At 41.4% G+C, this 10,706-nt stretch overlaps 1 non-coding gene across 1 annotated transcript; it reads left to right on the plus strand.

Moving 5' to 3' along the window:
- The first annotated feature begins 10,319 nt into the window (after window positions 1-10,319).
- On the plus strand, window positions 10,320-10,427 carry LOC112704497 (small nucleolar RNA R71). Its single transcript, XR_003155121.1, has one exon. It is a non-coding gene; the product is annotated as a small nucleolar RNA R71 (small nucleolar RNA).
- Window positions 10,428-10,706: the final 279 nt, after the last annotated feature.

Below are 10,706 nucleotides of genomic sequence, written 5' to 3' on the forward strand. Positions count from 1 at the left end.
CCTGGAGTTCTCATAAGCTTCTAGGCGAAGGCTTTCTAATTCCTGCAGTTGCAACTTCCTTTCAGCTCTGGCCTTCTCAAATCCCGTGTTGCACTCCTTCACTGCCAAAAAGACTTTGTGCTCTACCTCAACTGGGAGGTGACAGGTTTTTCCATAAACTAAGTGGAAGGGACTCATCCCAATGGGTGTCTTTTATGCCGTTCTGTATGCCCAGAGTGCATCTTGTACTCTGGTGCTCCAGTCTCTTCTATGAGGTTTGACTATCTTCTGCAATATACGCTTTATCTCTCTGTTAGACACCTCGGCTTGCCCATTAGTCTGGGGATGGTAGGCGGTTGCCACTTTATGAATTATCCCATGCTTCTTCAGTAATCCTGTTAGTCTCATGTTACAAAAATGGGTGCCTTGATCGCTCACGATTGCTCGTGGTGATCCAAAATGACAGATGATATGGTTTCTAACAAAGGAAACAACAGTGTTAGCATCATCAGTGCGGGTAGGAATTGCTTCCACCCATTTAGAAACATAATCCACAGCTAACAATATATAAAAGTAACCATTAGAATTTGGAAATGGACCCAAGAAGTCAATGCCCCAAACAACAAAAATTTCACAGAAAAGCATAATCTGTTGAAGCATCTCATTCCTCTTGAATATATTACCAAACCTTTGGCATGGGGAACAAGAATTACAAAATTCAGCAGTGTATTTAAAAAGAGTAGGCCACAAGAATCCACAGTCTAAAATTTTTCTAGCTATTCTTTGAGGACCAAAATGTCCTCCACTCTCAGATGAGTGGCAGGCCTCTAGAATGGACTGGACTTCTGATTGAGGCACACATCGTCTAATTACCTGGTCAGCACCACACCTCATAAATATGGATCATCCCATATATAATATTTGGACTCGCTTTTCAGCTTGTCTCTTTGATGCTTAGTAAAGTTTTGAGGAAAAGTGCAGCTGACTAGATAATTAGCTACAGGCACCAAGGGACTACTTCAGATACTGCTTTTAAGTTGTCGAATGGGAAATTATCATTTATAGGAGTGGAGGCATCCTTAATGTGCTCAAGGCGACTCAAGTGGTCTGCCACTATATTCTGGTTACCACTACTATCCTTAGTTTCTAAATCAAATTCTTGTAGTAGTAGTATCCAACGTATAAGCCTTGGTTTGGACTCTTTTTTAGCTAATAAATACTTTAGAGCTTCATGGTCTGAGTACACTACTACTTTAGTACCAAGTAAATAGGCTCAGAATTTATCCAGAACGACCACAATAGCTAAGAGCTCTTTTTCAGTAGTAGTGTAATTAGACTGAGAAGCGTCTAAAGTTTTAGACGCATAAGAAATGACGAAAGGGTCCTTACCTTCGTGCTGACCCAGCGCTGCTCCTACTGCATGATTGGAAGCATCGCACACGATTTCAAATGGCTGGCTCCAGTCTGGTCCTCTCACAATTGGAGCTTGAGTCAGGGCAGTCTTCAGCTTATCAAAAGCTTGCTCACAATATTCACTGAACTCGAACTCGATATCTTTCTGCAGCAATCTGGATAAAGGTAACGCTACCTTACTGAAGTCCTTAATGAATCTTCTGTAAAAACCTGCATGGCCAAGGAATGAACGGGCTTCCCTCATGGAAGAGGGGTAAGGTAAACTAGAAATAACATCCACCTTTGCTGGGTCTACAGAGATACCAGTATCAGAAATAGCATGCCCTAGAACAATTCCTTGTTTCACCATAAAATGACACTTTTCAAAAATTAAAACAAGGTTTGAACTAAAACACCTGTCCAATACTCTAGATAAACTATCCAAGAAAAGGCTAAATGAATCACCATATACGCTAAAGTCATCCATAAAAACTTCCATACAAGTCTCAATAAGGTCAGAGAAAAGACTCATCATGCACCTTTGGAAAGTAGCTGGTGCATTGCATAAACCAAAGTGCAGTCTCTTATAAGCATAAGTTCCAAAAGGACATGTAAAAGTAGTCTTTTCCTGATCCTCAGGGGCTATATGAATTTGAAAGTAGCCTGTTGATGCACAAAAACTTATCTCTCAACAAATTTCCCTTCGGCAAGTATACCGAATTATCGTCAAGTAATAACTCACAAAAGAGTGAGGTCGAATCCCACAGAGATTAACGGATTAAGCAATCAATGGTTAATTGATTATCCTAGTTAGACGAATCATATTGGAGTGATAAGTAACAAGGAAATGTAAATGGCATAAAAGTAAAGAAAGCAATAAAGTGCAGAAAAGTAAAATGGCAAGAAAAGTAAATGTAAGAACTAAAAATAAAAATGAACATTGGGATCAAGAGATATTGAATCCTCTGGATCAAGTTCATTTTCATCTCTTCCTCAATCAATGCATTCATTGATCTCCTTGGCAATCTTAAGTGATTGGATCCCAATTCCTTGGCAATCTAATCTCTCTAAGCTTGAACAATTGCCCAATTTCTTGATTTAATTGCTCATGGGAAGAGATGAAGTGTGGTCACTGATTATACCACACACATTCATAGATCAAAGTATTGGTAGGATTAAATGTCACAATATCCATCCAACCCTCAACCTAATCCAATGTGAGAGAGCATTTCTAGCATGGTTTCCTCATTCCTCTTCCAAGGATCCAAGGAAATCCAAGTATGAGCAATTTTTCTTCCAAGACAATTACCCAATTGGATGAAGATCGAAAGCTCTCTAGTAAAATCAAGAGAAAAGAAAGAAGAAGAAGAATAAGAACTACAATTGATCCATTGAATCCCAATAGAGCTCTCTAACCCAATGAAAAGAGTTAGTTGATCATTGCTCTACCAAAATAGAAAAGAAAGAAAGTGCAGAAAAGTAAAGATGAAGATTAAACTGAAATTGAAACTTCAAAATTCATAAATGGAAGGTACAAAGAAAAGAAACTACTCCTAAGGAAGAAAAGAAGAGAAAAGGAAGAAGAGTGGTTGAAGGGAGGGGTCCGAAGATCCACACCCCTTGGAGTGTGCCAATTCACAGAAGTTCGAATTGGTCTTCACTCTCTCCCCCTTCTTTCAATTCTCCGTTTCTCCCCCTTTTTTGAATGTAAAGACTAAGGCCTTTATATAGGCTCTCCTAAATTACAAAAAATAAAATTAAAAGCAAATTACAATTAAATGAAAATTCCTATTCTAGATGCTTCTTGTGGCCTTGATTGGTTGACGATTGTGGGCTTGCTTGCTTGAGCTTTGAAGTGGACTTGAGAGAGAAGTGAATCATGTTGAGGTCCAAGTGCTTAGCGTTAATGCTGCCGTTAGCCACACTAACGCTACAAGTGTGGCGTTAGTGCCAAAGTTATTGTGGCTAACGATGCACTTGTTACCAATTGGTGTTTTTGGGGCTTAAAATATGCCTCTTGTTTGTGCTCCAATTTCATGCCCACTATAGACTATTATATATCTTTGGAAAGCGCTGAATGTCAGCTTTCTAACGCAACTAGAATCACCTCAATTAAATCTCTATAACTCAAGTTATGCTCCTTTGAAGTGGACATGGTCGCTGGCATAGTCGCTAGCGTTACTGGAAAAAGTGAGTCACAATAATGCTAGCGATCAGGGCTTCATTATTGCCAGGTTCTGGAGTTCAAACTTAATGTCCACCCCATACTATTATATGTTTTTGGATAGCTCTGGATGTCTACTTTCCAACGCTTTTGGAAGTGCATCATTTGGAGCTCTACAATTTGAGTTACACTTCTTGGAAGGTGAAGAGGTCAGTTGGCCTTACTACAGGTTGATACCATGTTCATCTTTGCAGTTTCGGGGCAGGTTTTCCCCCTCAAATTTAGTGTCCATCATGTAGTGCCATATATGCTTGGGAAGCTCTGGAATCCTACTTTCCAATGCCTTTGGAATCACCTTATTTGGAGTTGTGTGGCTCAAGTTATTCTTGTTTGAAGAAGGCATGGTCAGGCTGCCAGGTGAGATTTTTGCCTACGTTAACTTCCACGTTAACGTAGTTAACGTGGCTGGTGCGCGAAATTGTGAACAATACTTTTCACAACTCTCATAATCCCCGGTCATGAACCCCAAAAACTTGGTGTTCAATACCATGGCATTACACAACTTCGCACAACTAACCAGCAAGTGCACTGGGTCATCCAAGTAATAAACCTTACGCGAGTAAGGGTCGATCCCACGGAGATTGTTAGTATGAAGCAAGCTATGGTCATCTTGTAAATCTTAGTCAGGCAAACTCAAATGGATATGGTGATGAGCGAAAATAAATAATAAGATAAAGATAGAGATACTTATGTAATTCATTGGTAGGAACTTCAGATAAGCGCATGAAGATGCCTTCCCTTCCGTCTCTCTGCTTTCCTACTGTCTTCATCCAATCCTTCTTACTCCTTTCTATGGCAAGCTCATGTAGGGTTTCACCGTTGTCAGTGCCTACCTCCCATCCTCTCAGTGAAAACGCTGCCTATGCTCTGTCACAGCATGGGTAATCATCTGTCGGTTCTCGGTCAGGCCGGAATAGAATCCATCGATTCTTTTGCGTCTGTCACTAACGCCCCGCCTGCTAGGAGTTTGAAGCACGTCACAGTCATTCAATCATTGAATCCTACTCAGAATACCACAGACAAGGTTAGACCTTTCGGATTCTCTTGAATGCCGCCATCAGTTCTAGCCTATACCACGAAGACTCTGATCTCACGGAATGGCTGGCTCGTTTGTCAGACGAGCACTCGGTTGTCAGGCGATCAACCATGCATCGTGCAATCAGGAATCCAAGAGATATTCACCCAATCGAAGGTAGAACGGAGGTGGTTGTCAGTCACACGTTCATAGGTGAGAATGATGATGAGTGTCACGGATCATCACATTCATCAAGTTGAAGAACAAGTGATATCTTAGAACAAGAACAAGCGGAATTGAATAGAAGAACAATAGTAATTGCATTAACACTCGAGGTACAGCAGAGCTCCACACCTTAATCTATGGTGTGTAGAAGCTCCACCGTTGAAAATACATAAGTATAAGGTCTAGGCATGGCCGAATGGCCAGCCTCCCAATGATCTAAGATAGCATAAAGATGAAGATAGCTACCCAGATATCTCAATACAATAGTAAAAGGTCCTACTTATAGAAAACTAGTAGCCTAAGGTGTACAGAGATGAGTAAAAGACATAAAAATCCACTTCCGGGCCCACTTGGTGTGTGCTTGGGCTGAGCAATGAAGCATTTTCGTGTAGAGACTCTTCTTGGAGTTAAACGCCAGCTTTAGTGCCAGTTTGGGCGTTTAACTCCCATTTGGGTGCCAGTTCCGGCGTTTAACGCTGGGATTTCTGAGGGTGACTTTGAACGCCGGTTTGGGCCATCAAATCTTGGGCAAAGTATGGAGTATCATATATTGCTGGAAAGCCCAGGATGTCTACTTTCCAACTCCGTTGAGAGCGCGCCAATTGGGCTTCTGTAGCTCCAGAAAATCCGCTTCGAGTGCAGGGAGGTCAGAATCCAACAGCATCTGCAGTCCTTTTTTGGTCTCTGAATCAGATTTTTGCTCAGGTCCCTCAATTTCAGCCAGAAAATACCTGAAATCACAGAAAAACACACAAACTCATAGTAAAGTCCAGAAAAGTGAATTTTAACTAAAAACTAATAAAAATATACTAAAAACTAACTAGATCATACCAAAAACATACTAAAAACAATGCCAAAAAGCGTACAAATTATCCGCTCATCACAACACCAAACTTAAATTGTTGCTTGTCCTCAAGCAACTGAAAATCAGATAAGATAAAAAGAAGAGAATATGCAATGAATCCCAAAAACATCTGTGAAGATCAGTATTAATTAGATGAGCGGGGCTTTTAGCTTTTTGCCTCTGAATAGTTTTGGCATCTCACTCTATCCTTTGAAATTTAGAATGATTGGCTTCTTTAGGAACTCAGACTCCAGATAGTGTTATTGATTCTCTTAGTAAAGTATGATGATTCTTGAACATAGCTATTTATTGAGTCTTGGCTGTGGCCCAAAGCACTCTGTCTTCCAGTATTACCACCGGATACATACATGCCACAGACACATAATTGGGTGAACCTTTTCAGATTGTGACTCAGCTTTGCTAGAGTCCCCAACTAGAGGTGTCCAGGGTTCTTAAGCACACTCTTATTGCCTTGGATCACAACTTTATTTTTCTTTCTTTTCTCTCCTTTTTTTTTTCGTTTTCTTCTTCTTTTTTTTTGAATATTCATTGCTTTTTCTTGCTTCAAGAATCATTTTAATGATTTTTCAGATCCTCAGTAACATGTCTCCTTTTTCATCATTCTTTCAAGAGCCAACATTCATGAACCACAAATTCAAGATACATATGCACTGTTTAAGCATACATTCAGAAAACAAAAATATTGCCACCACATCAAATTAATTAAACTGTTATAAAATTCAAAATTCATGCAATTCTTTCCTTTTCAATTTAAGCACGTTTTTATTTAAGAGAGGTGATGGATTCATAGGACATTCATAACTTTAAGGCATAGACACTAAGACACTAATGATCACAAGACACAAACACGGATAAACATAAGCACAAAAAATTCGAAAAAAAACAGAAGAATAAAGAACAAGGAAATTAAAGAACGGGTCCACCTTAGTGATGGCGGCTCTTTCTTCCTCTTGAAGATCCTATGGAGTGCTTGAGCTCCTCAATGTCTCTTCCTTGTCTTTGTTGTTCCTCCCTCATGATTCTTTGATCTTCTCTAATTTCATGGAGGATGATGGAGTGTTCTTGGTGCTCCACCCTTAGTTGTCCCATGTTGGAACTCAATTCTCCTAGGGAGGTGTTTAGTTGCTCCCAATAGTTTTGTGGAGGAAAGTGCATCCCTTGAGGAATCTCAGGGATCTCATGATGAGTGGGGTCTCTTGTGTGCTCCATCCTCTTCTTAGTGATGGGCTTGTCCTCATCAATGGGGATGTCTCCTTCTATGTCAACTCCAACTGAATAACAGAGGTGACAAATGAGATGAGGAAAGGCTAATCTTGCCAAGGTAGAGGACTTGTCCGCCACCTTATAGAGTTCTTGAGCTATGACCTCATGAACTTCTATTTCTTCTCCAATCATGATGCTATGGATCATGATAGCCCGGTCTATAGTAACTTCGGACCGGTTGCTAGTGGGAATGATTGAGCGTTGAATAAACTCTAACCATCCTCTAGCCACGGGTTTGAGGTCATGCCTTCTCAATTGAACCGGCTTCCCTCTTGAATCTCTCTTCCATTGGGCGCCCTCTTCACATATGATTGTGAGGACTTGGTCCAACCTTTGATCAAAGTTGACCCTTCTAGTGTAAGGGTGTTCATTTCCTTGCATCATGGGCAAATTGAATGCCAACCTTACACTTTCCGGACTAAAATCCAAGTATTTCCCCCGAACCATAGTAAAATAATTCTTTGGATTCGGGTTCACACTTTGGTCATGGTTCTTGGTGATCCATGCATTAGCATAGAACTCTTGAACCATCAAGATTCCGACTTGTTGAATGGGGTTGGTAAGAACTTCCCAACCTCTTCTTCGGATCTCATGTCGGATCTCCGGATATTCACCCTTTTTGAGTGAAAAAGGGACCTCGGGGATCACCTTCTTCAAGGTCACAACTTCATAGAAGTGGTCTTGATGCACCCTTGAGATAAATCTTTCTATCTCCCATGACTCGGAGGTGGAAGCTTTTGCCTTCCCTTTCCTCTTTCTAGAGGTTTCTCTGGCCTTGGATGCCATAAATGGTTATGGAAAAACAAAAAGCAATGCTTTTACCACACCAAACTTAAAATGTTTGCTCGTCCTCGAGCAAAAGAAGAAAGAAGAGAGTAGAAGAAGAAGAAATGAGGGGAAAGGGAATGGCTTTTGTTTTCGGCCAAGAAGGGGAGAAGTGGGGTGTATGTTGTGTGAAAATGAAGGAGTGAAGGAGGGTATATATAGAAGAAGGGGAAGGATAGGGTTCGGCCATTTGAGGGTGGGTTTGGGTGGGAAAGTGGTTTGAATTTGAATGGTGAGGTAGGTGGGGTTTTATGAAGGATGGATGTGAGTGGTGAAGAGAAAGTAGGGATTTGATAGGTGAGGGGTTTTTGGGGAAGAGGTGTTGAGGTGATTGGTGAATGGGTGAAGAAGAGAGAGAGTGGTAGGGTAGGTGGGGATCCTGTGGGGTCCACAGATCCTGAGGTGTCAAGGAAAAGTCATCACTGCACCAAATGGCAAGAAAAAACACGTTTTTAGCCATTTCTGGCGTTAAACGCCGGGCTGGTGCCCATTTCTGGCGTTTAACGCCAGCTTCTTGCCCATTTATGGCGTTTAACGCCAGTCTGGTGCCCCTTTCTGGCGTTAAACGCCCAGAATGGTGCCAGACTGGGCGTTAAACGCCCAACAGCTAACCTCACTGGCGTTTAAACGCCAGTGGGTGCGTCCTCCAGGGTGTGCTGTTTTTCTTCCTGTTTTTCATTCTGTTTTTGCTTTTTTCATGGATTTTATGACTTCTCATGATCATCAACCTACAAAAAAGATAAAATAACAAAAGAAAAATAGATAATTATAAAACATTGGGTTGCCTCCCAACAAGCGCTTCTTTAATGTCAGTAGCTTGACAGTGGGCTCTCATGGAGCCTCAGAAATACTCAGAGCAATGTTGGAACCTCCCAACACCAAACTTAGAGTTTGAATGTGGGGGTTCAACACCAAACTTAGAGTTTGGTTGTGGCCTCCCAACACCAAACTTAAAGTTTGACTGTGGGGGCTCTGTTTGTCTCTGCTTTTGAGAGAAGCTCTTCATGCTTCCTCTCCATGATGACAGAGGGATATCCTTGAGCCTTAAACACCAAGGATTCTTCATTCACTTGAATGATCAACTCTCCTCTATCAACATCAATCACAGCCTTTGTTGTGGCTAGGAAGGGTCTGCCAAGGATGATGGATTCATCCATACACTTCCCAGTCTCTAGGACTATGAAATCAGTAGGGATGTAATGGTCTTCAACCTTAACCAGAACATCCTCTACAAGTCCATGGGCTTGTTTTCTTGAGTTGTCTGCCATCTCCAGTGAGATTTTTGCAGCTTGTACCTCAGAGATCCCTAGCTTCTCCATTACAGAGAGAGGCATGAGGTTTACACTTGACCCTAAGTCACACAAGGCCTTCTTGAAGGTCATGGTGCCTATGGTACAAGGTATTGAAAACTTCCCAGGATCCTGTCTCTTTTGAGGCAGTTTCTGCCTAGACAAGTTATCCAGTTCCTTGGTGAGCAAAGGGGGTTCATCCTCCCAAGTCTCATTTCCAAATAACTTGTCATTCAGCTTCATGATTGCTCCAAGGTATTTAGCAACTTGCTCCTCAGTGACATACTCATCCTCTTCAGAGGAAGAATACTCATCAGAGCTCATGAATGGCAGAAGTAAGTCCAATGGAATCTCTATGGTCTCAGTTTGAGCCTCAGATTCCCATGGTTCCTCATTGGGGAACTCATTGGAGGCCAGTGGACGCCCAGTGAGGCCTTCCTCAGTGGCGTTCACTGCCTCTTCCTCCTCTCCAAATTCGGCCATGTTGATGGCCTTGCACTCTCCTTTTGGATTTTCTTCTGTATTGCTTGGAAGAGTACTAGGAGGGAGTTCAGTAATTTTCTTGCTCAGCTGACCCACTTGTGCCTCCAAATTTCTAATGGAGGACCTTGTTTCAGTCATGAAACTTTGAGTGGTTTTGATCAGATCAGAGACCATGGTTGCTAAGTCAGAGGTATTCTGCTTAGAACTCTCTGTCTGTTGCTGAGAAGATGATGGAAAAGGCTTGTTATTGCTAAACCTGTTTCTTCCACCATTATTGTTGTTGAAACCTTGTTGGGGTCTCTGTTGATCCTTCCATGAAAAATTTGGATGATTTCTCCATGAAGGATTATAGGTGTTTCCATAGGGTTCTCCCATGTAATTCACCTCTTCCATTGAAGGGTTCTCAAGATCATAAGCTTCTTCCTCAGATGAAGCCTCCTTAGTACTGCTTGGTGCATTTTGCATTCCAGACAGACTTTGAAAAATCATATTGACTTGTTGAGTCAATATTTTATTCTGAGCCAATATGGCATTCAGAGTGTCAATCTCAAGAACTCCTTTCTTCTGACTAGTCCCATTGTTCACAGGATTTCTTTCAGAAGTGTACATGAATTGGTTATTTGCAACCATTTCAATCAGCTCTTGAGCTTCTGTAGGCGTCTTCTTCAAATGAAGAGATCCTCCAGCAGAGCTATCCAAAGACATCTTGGATAGTTCAGAGAGACCATCATAGAAAATACCTATGATGCTCCATTCAGAAAGCATATCAGAAGGACACTTTCTGATTAATTGTTTGTATCTTTCCCAAGCTTCATAGAGGGATTCTCCTTCCTTCTGTCTGAAGGTTTGGACTTCCACTCTAAGCTTACTCAATTTTTGAGGTGGAAAGAACTTTGCCAAGAAGGCATTGACTAGCTTTTCCCAAGAGTCCAGGCTTTCTTTAGGTTGTGAGTCCAACCATGTTCTAGCTCTGTCTCTTACAGCAAAAGGGAATAGCATAAGTCTGTAGACCTCAGGGTCAACCCCATTAGTCTTAACAGTGTCACAGATTTGCAAGAACTCAGCCAAAAACTGATGAGGATCTTCCAGTGGAAGTCCATGAAACTTGCAATTCTGTTGCATTAGAGAAACTAATTGAGGCTTAAG

The sequence above is a fragment of the Arachis hypogaea genome, chromosome 7 (genome assembly GCF_003086295.3).
Source record: "Arachis hypogaea cultivar Tifrunner chromosome 7, arahy.Tifrunner.gnm2.J5K5, whole genome shotgun sequence".
Classification (NCBI taxonomy): domain Eukaryota; kingdom Viridiplantae; phylum Streptophyta; class Magnoliopsida; order Fabales; family Fabaceae; genus Arachis; species Arachis hypogaea.